Source organism: Bombus vancouverensis, chromosome 4 (assembly GCF_051014615.1).
Source record: "Bombus vancouverensis nearcticus chromosome 4, iyBomVanc1_principal, whole genome shotgun sequence".
NCBI classification, from domain to species: Eukaryota; Metazoa; Arthropoda; class Insecta; order Hymenoptera; family Apidae; genus Bombus; species Bombus vancouverensis.
The window spans coordinates 2,782,258-2,797,781 of record NC_134914.1 but is presented as its reverse complement, the minus strand read 5'-3'; positions in this window follow the sequence as shown (position 1 = coordinate 2,797,781).

Genomic DNA, 15,524 nt, shown 5'->3' with positions numbered 1-15,524 from the left:
GTTATAACGTTATACCATATAACGTAATACGTTATGACGTTATACCATATAGCGTAATGCGTTATAACGTTATACCATATAACGTAATACGTTGTGAGGTAATAACATATAACGTAATACGTTATAACGTTATACCATATAACGCAATACGTTATAACGTTATACCATATAACGGAATACGTTATAATGTTATACCATATAACGTAATACGTTATGACGTTATACCATATAACGTAATGCGTTATGACGTTATACCATATAACGCAATACGTTATAACGTTATACCATATAACGCAATACGTTATAACGTTATACCATATAACGTAATACGTTGTGAGGTAATAACATATAACGTAATACGTTATAACGTTATACCACATAACGTAATACGTTATAACGTTATACCATATAGCGTAATACGTTATGACGTTATACCATATAGCGTAATACGTTATGACGTTATACCATATAACGTAATACGTTATAACGTTATACCATATACCGTAATACGTGATAACGTTATACCATATGACGTTATACCATACAACGTAATGCGTTATAACGTAATACCACATAACTTAATACGTTATAACGTTACACCATATAACGGAATACGTTATAATGTTATACCGTATAACGTAATACGTTATGACGTTATACCATATAACGTAATGCGTTATGACGTTATACCATATAACGTAATGCGTTATGACGTTATACCATATATCGCAATACGTTATAACGTTATACCATATAACGCAATACGTTATAACGTTATACCATATAACGTAATACGTTATGACGTTATACCATATAACGTAGTACGTTATAACGTTATACCATATAACGTAATACGTTATGACGTTATACCATATAGCGTAATGCGTTATAACGTTATACCATATAACGTAATACGTTGTGAGGTAATAACATATAACGTAATACGTTATAACGTTATACCATATACCGTAATACGTGATAACGTTATACCATATGACGTTATACCATATGACGTTATACCATACAAAGTAATGCGCTATAACGTAATACCATATAACGTAATACGTTATAACGTTACACCATATAACGGAATACGTTATAATGTTATACCATATAACGTAATACGTTATGACGTTATACCATATAACGTAATGCGTTATGACGTTATACCATATAACGCAATACGTTTTAACGTTATACCATATAACGCAATACGTTATAACGTTATACCATATAACGTAATACGTTATAACGTTATACCATATACCGTAATACGTGATAACGTTATACCATATGACGTTATACCATATAACCTAATGCGTTATAACGTAATACCATATAACGTAATACGTTATAACGTTATACCATATAACGTAGTACGTTATAACGTTATACCATATAACGTAATATGTTATGACGTTATACCATATAACGCAATACGTTATAACGTTATACCATATAACGCAATACGTTATGACGTTATACCATACAATGTAATGCGTTATAACGTAATACCATATAACGTAATACGTTATAACGTTATACCATATAGCGTAATACGTTATGACGTTATACCATATAGCGTAATACGTTATGACGTTATACCATATAACGTAATACGTTATAGCGTTATACCATATAACGTCATACGTTATAACGTTATTCCATATAACGTAATACGTTATGACGTTATACCATATAACGTCATACGTTATAACGTTATTCCATATAACGTAATACGTTATAATGTTATACCATATAACGTAATACGTTGTGACGTTATGCCATATAGCGTAATACGTTATGACGTTATACCATATAACGCAATACGTTATAACGTTATACCATATAACGCAATACGTTATAACGTTATTCCATATAACGTAATACGTTATAATGTTATACCATATAACGTAATACGTTATGACGTTATACCATATAACGTAATGCGATATGACGTTATACTATATAACGCAATACGTTAAAACGTTATACCATATAACGCAATAGGTTATAACGTTATGCCATATAACGTAATACGTTATAACGTTATACCATATACCGTAATACGTGATAACGTTATACCATATGACGTTATACCATACAACGTAATGCGTTATAACGTAATACCATATAACGTAATACGTTATAACGTTATACCATATAGCGTAATGCGTTATAACGTTATACCATATAACGTAATACGTTGTGAGGTAATAACATATAACGTAATACGTTATAACGTTATACCATATACCGTAATACGTGATAACGTTATACCATATGACGTTATACCATATGACGTTATACCATACAAAGTAATGCGCTATAACGTAATACCATATAACGTAATACGTTATAACGTTACACCATATAACGGAATACGTTATAATGTTATACCATATAACGTAATACGTTATGACGTTATACCATATAACGTAATGCGTTATGACGTTATACCATATAACGCAATACGTTTTAACGTTATACCATATAACGCAATACGTTATAACGTTATACCATATAACGTAATACGTTATAACGTTATACCATATACCGTAATACGTGATAACGTTATACCATATGACGTTATACCATATAACCTAATGCGTTATAACGTAATACCATATAACGTAATACGTTATAACGTTATACCATATAACGTAGTACGTTATAACGTTATACCATATAGCGTAATGCGTTATAACGTTATACCATATGACGTTATACCATACAAAGTAATGCGCTATAACGTAATACCATATAACGTAATACGTTATAACGTTACACCATATAACGGAATACGTTATAATGTTATACCATATAACGTAATACGTTATGACGTTATACCATATAACGTAATATGTTATGACGTTATACCATATAACGCAATACGTTATAACGTTATACCATATAACGCAATACGTTATGACGTTATACCATACAATGTAATGCGTTATAACGTAATACCATATAACGTAATACGTTATAACGTTATACCATATAGCGTAATACGTTATGACGTTATACCATATAGCGTAATACGTTATGACGTTATACCATATAACGTAATACGTTATAGCGTTATACCATATAACGTCATAAGTTATAACGTTATTCCATATAACGTAATACGTTATGACGTTATACCATATAACGTCATACGTTATAACGTTATTCCATATAACGTAATACGTTATAATGTTATACCATATAACGTAATACGTTGTGACGTTATGCCATATAGCGTAATACGTTATGACGTTATACCATATAACGCAATACGTTATAACGTTATACCATATAACGCAATACGTTATAACGTTATTCCATATAACGTAATACGTTATAATGTTATACCATATAACGTAATACGTTATGACGTTATACCATATAACGTAATGCGATATGACGTTATACTATATAACGCAATACGTTAAAACGTTATACCATATAACGCAATAGGTTATAACGTTATGCCATATAACGTAATACGTTATAACGTTATACCATATACCGTAATACGTGATAACGTTATACCATATGACGTTATACCATACAACGTAATGCGTTATAACGTAATACCATATAACGTAATACGTTATAACGTTATACCATATAGCGTAATGCGTTATAACGTTATACCATATAACGTAATACGTTATAACGTTATACCATATAACGTCATACGTTATAACGTTATTCCATATAACGTAATACGTTATAATGTTATACCATATAACGTAATACTTTATGACGTTGTACCATATAGCGTAATACGTTGTGACGTTATGCCATATAGCGTAATACGTTATGACGTTATACCATATAACGCAATACGTTATAACGTTATACCATATAACGTAATACGTTGTGAGGTAATAACATATAACGTAATACGTTATAACGTTATACCATATACCGTAATACGTGATAACGTTATACCATACAAAGTAATGCGCTATAACGTAATACCATATAACGTAATACGTTATAACGTTACACCATATAACGGAATACGTTATAATGTTATACCATATAACGTAATACGTTATGACGTTATACCATATAACGTAATGCGTTATGACGTTATACCATATAACGCAATACGTTTTAACGTTATACCATATAACGCAATACGTTATAACGTTATACCATATAACGTAATACGTTATAACGTTATACCATATACCGTAATACGTGATAACGTTATACCATATGACGTTATACCATATAACCTAATGCGTTATAACGTAATACCATATAACGCAATACGTTATAACGTTATACCATATAACGTAATACGATATAACGTTATACCATATACCGTAATACGTGATAACGTTATACCATATGACGTTATACCATACAACGTAATGCGTTATAACGTAATACCATATAACGTAATACGTTATAACGTTATACCATATAGCGTAATGCGTTATAACGTTATACCATATAACGTAATACGTTATAACTTTATACCATATAACGTAATACGTTATGACGTTACACCATATAACGTAATGCGTTATGACGTTATACCATATAACGCAATACGTTATAACGTTATACCATATAACGCAATACGTTATAACGTTATACCATATAACGTAATACGTTGTGACGTAATACCATATAACGTAATACGTTATAACGTTATACCATATAGCGTAATGCGTTAAAACGTTATACCATATAACGCAATAGGTTATAACGTTATACCATATAACGTAATACGTTAAAACGTTATACCATATACCGTAATACGTGATAACGTTATACCATATGACGTTATACCATACAACGTAATGCGTTATAACGTAATACCATATAACGTAATACGTTATAACGTTATACCATATAGCGTAATACGTGATAACGTTATACCATATGACGTTATACCATACAACGTAATGCGTTATAACATAATACCATATAACGTAATACGTTATAACGTTATACCATATAGCGTAATACGTTATGACGTTATACCATATAACGTAATACGTTATGACGTTATACCATATAACGTAATGCGTTATGACGTTATACCATATAACGCAATACGTTATAACGTTATACCATATAACGTAATACGTTGTGAGGTAATATCATATAACGTAATACGTTATAACGTTATACCACATAAGGTAATACGTTATAACGTTATACCATATAGCGTAATACGTTATGACGTTATACCATATAACGTAATACGTTATAACGTTATACCATATACCGTAATACGTGATAACGTTATATCATATGACGTTATACCATACAACGTAATGCGTTATAACGTAATACCATATAACGTAATACGTTATAACGTTACACCATATAACGGAATACGTTATAATGTTATACCATATAACGTAATACATTATGACGTTATACCATATAACGTAATGCGTTATGACGTTATACCATATAACGCAATACGTTATAACGTTATACCATATAACGCCATACGTTATAACGTTATACCATATAACGTAATACGTTATAACGTTACACCATATACCGTAATACGTGATAACGTTATACCATATGACGTTATACCATACAACCTAATGCGTTATAACGTAATACCATATAACGTAATACGTTATAACGTTATACCATATAACGTAATACGTTGTGAGGTAATAACATATAACGTAATACGTTATAACGTTATACCATATACCGTAATACGTGATAACGTTATACCATATGACGTTATACCATACAAAGTAATGCGCTATAACGTAATACCATATAACGTAGTACGTTATAACGTTACACCATATAACGGAATACGTTATAATGTTATACCATATAACGTAATACGTTATGACGTTATACCATATAACGTAATGCGTTATGACGTTATACCATATAACGCAATACGTTTTAACGTTATACCATATAACGCAATACGTTATAACGTTATACCATATAACGTAATACGTTATAACGTTATACCATATACCGTAATACGTGATAACGTTATACCATATGACGTTATACCATATAACCTAATGCGTTATAACGTAATACCATATAACGTAATACGTTATAACGTTATACCATATAACGTAGTACGTTATAACGTTATACCATATAACGTAATATGCTATGACGTTATACCATATAACGCAATACGTTATAACGTTATACCATATAACGCAATACGTTATGACGTTATACCATACAATGTAATGCGTTATAACGTAATACCATATAACGTAATACGTTATAACGTTATACCATATAGCGTAATACGTTATGACGTTATGCCATATAGCGTAATACGTTATGACGTTATACCATATAACGTAATACGTTATAGCGTTATTCCATATAACGTAATACGTTATAATGTTATACCATATAACGTAATACGTTATGACGTTATACCATATAACGTAATGCGATATGACGTTATACTATATAACGCAATACGTTAAAACGTTATACCATATAACGCAATATGTTATAACGTTATGCCATATAACGTAATACGTTATAACGTTATACCATATAACGTAGTACGTTATAACGTTATACCATATAACGTAATATGCTATGACGTTATACCATATAACGCAATACGTTATAACGTTATACCATATAACGCAATACGTTATGACGTTATACCATACAATGTAATGCGTTATAACGTAATACCATATAACGTAATACGTTATAACGTTATACCATATAGCGTAATACGTTATGACGTTATGCCATATAGCGTAATACGTTATGACGTTATACCATATAACGTAATACGTTATAGCGTTATTCCATATAACGTAATACGTTATAATGTTATACCATATAACGTAATACGTTATGACGTTATACCATATAACGTAATGCGATATGACGTTATACTATATAACGCAATACGTTAAAACGTTATACCATATAACGCAATATGTTATAACGTTATGCCATATAACGTAATACGTTATAACGTTATACCATATACCGTAATACGTGATAACGTTATACCATATGACGTTATACCATACAACGTAATGCGTTATAACGTAATACCATATAACGTAATACGTTATAACGTTATACCATATAGCGTAATGCGTTATAACGTTATACCATATAACGTAATACGTTATGACGTTATACCATATAACGTAATGCGTTATGACGTTATACCATATAACGCAATACGTTTTAACTTTATACCATATAACGCAATACGTTATAACGTTATACCATATAACGTAATACGTTATAACGTTATACCATATACCGTAATACGTGATAACGTTATACCATATGACGTTATACCATATAACCTAATGCGTTATAACGTAATACCATATAACGTAATACGTTATAACGTTATACCATATAACGTAATACGTTATAACGTTATACCATATACCGTAATACGTGATAACGTTATACCATATGACGTTATACCATACAATGTAATGCGTTATAACGTAATACCATATAACGTAATACGTTATAACGTTATACCATATAGCGTAATACGTTATGACGTTATACCATATAGCGTAATACGTTATGACGTTATACCATATAACGTAATACGTTATAGCGTTATACCATATGACGTCATACGTTATAACGTTATTCCATATAACGTAATACGTTATGACGTTATACCATATAACGTCATACGTTATAACGTTATTCCATATAACGTAATACGTTATAATGTTATACCATATAACGTAATACGTTGTGACGTTATGCCATATAGCGTAATACGTTATGACGTTATACCATATAACGCAATACGTTATAACGTTATACCATATAACGCAATACGTTATAACGTTATTCCATATAACGTAATACGTTATAATGTTATACCATATAACGTAATACGTTATGACGTTATACCATATAACGTAATGCGATATGACGTTATACTATATAACGCAATACGTTAAAACGTTATACCATATAACGCAATAGGTTATAACGTTATGCCATATAACGTAATACGTTATAACGTTATACCATATACCGTAATACGTGATAACGTTATACCATATGACGTTATACCATACAACGTAATGCGTTATAACGTAATACCATATAACGTAATACGTTATAACGTTATACCATATAGCGTAATGCGTTATAACGTTATACCATATAACGTAATACGTTATAACGTTATACCATATAACGTCATACGTTATAACGTTATTCCATATAACGTAATACGTTATAATTTTATACCATATAACGTAATACATTATGACGTTGTACCATATAGCGTAATACGTTGTGACGTTATGCCATATAGCGTAATACGTTATGACGTTATACCATATAACGCAATACGTTATAACGTTATACCATATAACGTAATACGTTGTGAGGTAATAACATATAACGTAATACGTTATAACGTTATACCATATACCGTAATACGTGATAACGTTACACCATATGACGTTATACCATACAAAGTAATGCGCTATAACGTAATACCATATAACGTAATACGTTATAACGTTACACCATATAACGGAATACGTTATAATGTTATACCATATAACGTAATACGTTATGACGTTATACCATATAACGTAATGCGTTATGACGTTATACCATATAACGCAATACGTTTTAACGTTATACCATATAACGCAATACGTTATAACGTTATACCATATAACGTAATACGTTATAACGTTATACCATATACCGTAATACGTGATAACGTTATACCATATGACGTTATACCATATAACCTAATGCGTTATAACGTAATACCATATAACGTAATACGTTATAACGTTATACCATATAACGTAATACGTTATAACGTTATACCATATACCGTAATACGTGATAACGTTATACCATATGACGTTATACCATACAACGTAATGCGTTATAACGTAATACCATATAACGTAATACGTTATAACGTTATACCATATAGCGTATTGCGTTATAACGTTATACCATATAACGTAATACGTTATAACTTTATACCATATAACGTAATACGTTATGACGTTATACCATATAACGTAATGCGTTATGACGTTATACCATATAACGCAATGCGTTATAACGTTATACCATATAACGCAATACGTTATAACGTTATACCATATAACGTAATACGTTGTGAAGTAATACCATATAACGTAATACGTTATAACGTTATACCATATAGCGTAATGCGTTAAAACGTTATACCATATAACGCAATAGGTTATAACGTTATACCATATAACGTAATACGTTAAAACGTTATACCATATACCGTAATACGTGATAACGTTATACCATATGACGTTATACCATACAACGTAATGCGTTATAACGTAATACCATATAACGTAATACGTTATAACGTTATACCATATAGCGTAATACGTGATAACGTTATACCATATGACGTTATACCATACAACGTAATGCGTTATAACATAATACCATATAACGTAATACGTTATAACGTTATACCATATAGCGTAGTACGTTATGACGTTATACCATATAACGTAATACGTTATGACGTTATACCATATAACGTAATACGTTATAACGTTATACCATATAGCGTAATGCGTTATAACGTTATACCATATAACGTAATACGTTATGACGTTATACCATATAACGTAGTACGTTATAACGTTATACCATATAACGTAATACGTTATGACGTTATACCATATAGCGTAATGCGTTATAACGTTATACCATATAACGTAATACGTTGTGAGGTAATAACATATAACGTAATACGTTATAACGTTATACCATATACCGTAATACGTGATAACGTTATACCATATGACGTTATACCATACAAAGTAATGCGCTATAACGTAATACCATATAACGTAATACGTTATAACGTTACACCATATAACGGAATACGTTATAATGTTATACCATATAACGTAATACGTTATGACGTTATACCATATAACGTAATGCGTTATGACGTTATACCATATAACGCAATACGTTTTAACGTTATACCATATAACGCAATACGTTATAACGTTATACCATATAACGTAATACGTTATAACGTTATACCATATACCGTAATACGTGATAACGTTATACCATATGACGTTATACCATATAACCTAATGCGTTATAACGTAATACCATATAACGTAATACGTTATAACGTTATACCATATAACGTAGTACGTTATAACGTTATACCATATAACGTAATATGTTATGACGTTATACCATATAACGCAATACGTTATAACGTTATACCATATAACGCAATACGTTATGACGTTATACCATACAATGTAATGCGTTATAACGTAATACCATATAACGTAATACGTTATAACGTTATACCATATAGCGTAATACGTTATGACGTTATACCATATAGCGTAATACGTTATGACGTTATACCATATAACGTAATACGTTATAGCGTTATACCATATAACGTCATACGTTATAACGTTATTCCATATAACGTAATACGTTATGACGTTATACCATATAACGTCATACGTTATAACGTTATTCCATATAACGTAATACGTTATAATGTTATACCATATAACGTAATACGTTGTGACGTTATGCCATATAGCGTAATACGTTATGACGTTATACCATATAACGCAATACGTTATAACGTTATACCATATAACGCAATACGTTATAACGTTATTCCATATAACGTAATACGTTATAATGTTATACCATATAACGTAATACGTTATGACGTTATACCATATAACGTAATGCGATATGACGTTATACTATATAACGCAATACGTTAAAACGTTATACCATATAACGCAATAGGTTATAACGTTATGCCATATAACGTAATACGTTATAACGTTATACCATATACCGTAATACGTGATAACGTTATACCATATGACGTTATACCATACAACGTAATGCGTTATAACGTAATACCATATAACGTAATACGTTATAACGTTATACCATATAGCGTAATGCGTTATAACGTTATACCATATAACGTAATACGTTATAACGTTATACCATATAACGTCATACGTTATAACGTTATTCCATATAACGTAATACGTTATAATGTTATACCATATAACGTAATACTTTATGACGTTGTACCATATAGCGTAATACGTTGTGACGTTATGCCATATAGCGTAATACGTTATGACGTTATACCATATAACGCAATACGTTATAACGTTATACCATATAACGTAATACGTTGTGAGGTAATAACATATAACGTAATACGTTATAACGTTATACCATATACCGTAATACGTGATAACGTTATACCATACAAAGTAATGCGCTATAACGTAATACCATATAACGTAATACGTTATAACGTTACACCATATAACGGAATACGTTATAATGTTATACCATATAACGTAATACGTTATGACGTTATACCATATAACGTAATGCGTTATGACGTTATACCATATAACGCAATACGTTTTAACGTTATACCATATAACGCAATACGTTATAACGTTATACCATATAACGTAATACGTTATAACGTTATACCATATACCGTAATACGTGATAACGTTATATCATATGACGTTATACCATACAACGTAATGCGTTATAACGTAATACCATATAACGTAATACGTTATAACGTTACACCATATAACGTAATACGTTATAACGTAATACCATATAACGCAATACGTTATAACGTTATACCATATAACGCAATACGTTATGACGTTATACCATACAATGTAATGCGTTATAACGTAATACCATATAACGTAATACGTTATAACGTTATACCATATAGCGTAATACGTTATGACGTTATACCATATAGCGTAATACGTTATGACGTTATACCATATAACGTAATACGTTATAGCGTTATACCATATAACGTCATACGTTATAACGTTATTCCATATAACGTAATACGTTATGACGTTATACCATATAACGTCATACGTTATAACGTTATTCCATATAACGTAATACGTTATAACGTTACACCATATAACGTAATACGTTATAACGTAATACCATATAACGCAATACGTTATAACGTTATACCATATAACGTAATACGGTATAACGTTATACCATATACCGTAATACGTGATAACGTTATATCATATGACGTTATACCATACAACGTAATGCGTTATAACGTAATACCATATAACGTAATACGTTATAACGTTACACCATATAACGTAATACGTTATAACGTAATACCATATAACGCAATACGTTATAACGTTATACCATATAACGTAATACGGTATAACGTTATACCATATACCGTAATACGTGATAACGTTATACCATATGACGTTATACCATATAACCTAATGCGTTATAACGTAATACCATATAACGTAATACGTTATAACGTTATACCATATAACGTAGTACGTTATAACGTTATACCATATAACGTAATATGTTATGACGTTATACCATATAACGCAATACGTTATAACGTTATACCATATAACGCAATACGTTATGACGTTATACCATACAATGTAATGCGTTATAACGTAATACCATATAACGTAATACGTTATAACGTTATACCATATAGCGTAATACGTTATGACGTTATACCATATAGCGTAATACGTTATGACGTTATACCATATAACGTAATACGTTATAGCGTTATACCATATAACGTCATACGTTATAACGTTATTCCATATAACGTAATACGTTATGACGTTATACCATATAACGTCATACGTTATAACGTTATTCCATATAACGTAATACGTTATAATGTTATACCATATAACGTAATACGTTGTGACGTTATGCCATATAGCGTAATACGTTATGACGTTATACCATATAACGCAATACGTTATAACGTTATACCATATAACGCAATACGTTATAACGTTATTCCATATAACGTAATACGTTATAATGTTATACCATATAACGTAATACGTTATGACGTTATACCATATAACGTAATGCGATATGACGTTATACTATATAACGCAATACGTTAAAACGTTATACCATATAACGCAATAGGTTATAACGTTATGCCATATAACGTAATACGTTATAACGTTATACCATATACCGTAATACGTGATAACGTTATACCATATGACGTTATACCATACAACGTAATGCGTTATAACGTAATACCATATAACGTAATACGTTATAACGTTATACCATATAGCGTAATGCGTTATAACGTTATACCATATAACGTAATACGTTATAACGTTATACCATATAACGTCATACGTTATAACGTTATTCCATATAACGTAATACGTTATAATATTATACCATATAACGTAATACATTATGACGTTGTACCACATAGCGTAATACGTTGTGACGTTATGCCATATAGCGTAATACGTTATGACGTTATACCATATAACGCAATACGTTATAACGTTATACCATATAACGTAATACGTTGTGAGGTAATAACATATAACGTAATACGTTATAACGTTATACCATATACCGTAATACGTGATAACGTTACACCATATGACGTTATACCATACAAAGTAATGCGCTATAACGTAATACCATATAACGTAATACGTTATAACGTTACACCATATAACGGAATACGTTATAATGTTATACCATATAACGTAATACGTTATGACGTTATACCATATAACGTAATGCGTTATGACGTTATACCATATAACGCAATACGTTTTAACTTTATACCATATAACGCAATACGTTATAACGTTATACCATATAACGTAATACGTTATAACGTTATACCATATACCGTAATACGTGATAACGTTATACCATATGACGTTATACCATACAATGTAATGCGCTATAACGTAATACCATATAACGTAATACGTTATAACGTTATACCATATAGCGTAATACGTTATAACGTTATACCATATAGCGTAATGCGTTATAACGTTATACCATATAACGTAATACGTTATGACGTTATACCATATAACGTAGTACGTTATAACGTTATACCATATAACGTAATACGTTATGACGTTATACCATATAGCGTAATGCGTTATAACGTTATACCATATAACGTAATACGTTGTGAGGTAATAACATATAACGTAATACGTTATAACGTTATACCATATACCGTAATACGTGATAACGTTATACCATATGACGTTATACCATACAAAGTAATGCGCTATAACGTAATACCATATAACGTAATACGTTATAACGTTACACCATATAACGGAATACGTTATAATGTTATACCATATAACGTAATACGTTATGACGTTATACCATATAACGTAATGCGTTATGACGTTATACCATATAACGCAATACGTTTTAACGTTATACCATATAACGCAATACGTTATAACGTTATACCATATAACGTAATACGTTATAACGTTATACCATATACCGTAATACGTGATAACGTTATACCATATGACGTTATACCATATAACCTAATGCGTTATAACGTAATACCATATAACGTAATACGTTATAACGTTATACCATATAACGTAGTACGTTATAACGTTATACCATATAACGTAATATGTTATGACGTTATACCATATAACGCAATACGTTATAACGTTATACCATATAACGCAATACGTTATGACGTTATACCATACAATGTAATGCGTTATAACGTAATACCATATAACGTAATACGTTATAACGTTATACCATATAGCGTAATACGTTATGACGTTATACCATATAGCGTAATACGTTATGACGTTATACCATATAACGTAATACGTTATAGCGTTATACCATATAACGTCATACGTTATAACGTTATTCCATATAACGTAATACGTTATGACGTTATACCATATAACGTCATACGTTATAACGTTATTCCATATAACGTAATACGTTATAATGTTATACCATATAACGTAATACGTTGTGACGTTATGCCATATAGCGTAATACGTTATGACGTTATACCATATAACGCAATACGTTATAACGTTATACCATATAACGCAATACGTTATAACGTTATTCCATATAACGTAATACGTTATAATGTTATACCATATAACGTAATACGTTATGACGTTATACCATATAACGTAATGCGATATGACGTTATACTATATAACGCAATACGTTAAAACGTTATACCATATAACGCAATAGGTTATAACGTTATGCCATATAACGTAATACGTTATAACGTTATACCATATACCGTACTACGTGATAACGTTATACCATATGACGTTATACCATACAACGTAATGCGTTATAACGTAATACCATATAACGTAATACGTTATAACGTTATACCATATAGCGTAATGCGTTATAACGTTATACCATATAACGTAATACGTTATAACGTTATACCATATAACGTCATACGTTATAACGTTATTCCATATAACGTAATACGTTATAATGTTATACCATATAACGTAATACTTTATGACGTTGTACCATATAGCGTAATACGTTGTGACGTTATGCCATATAGCGTAATACGTTATGACGTTATACCATATAACGCAATA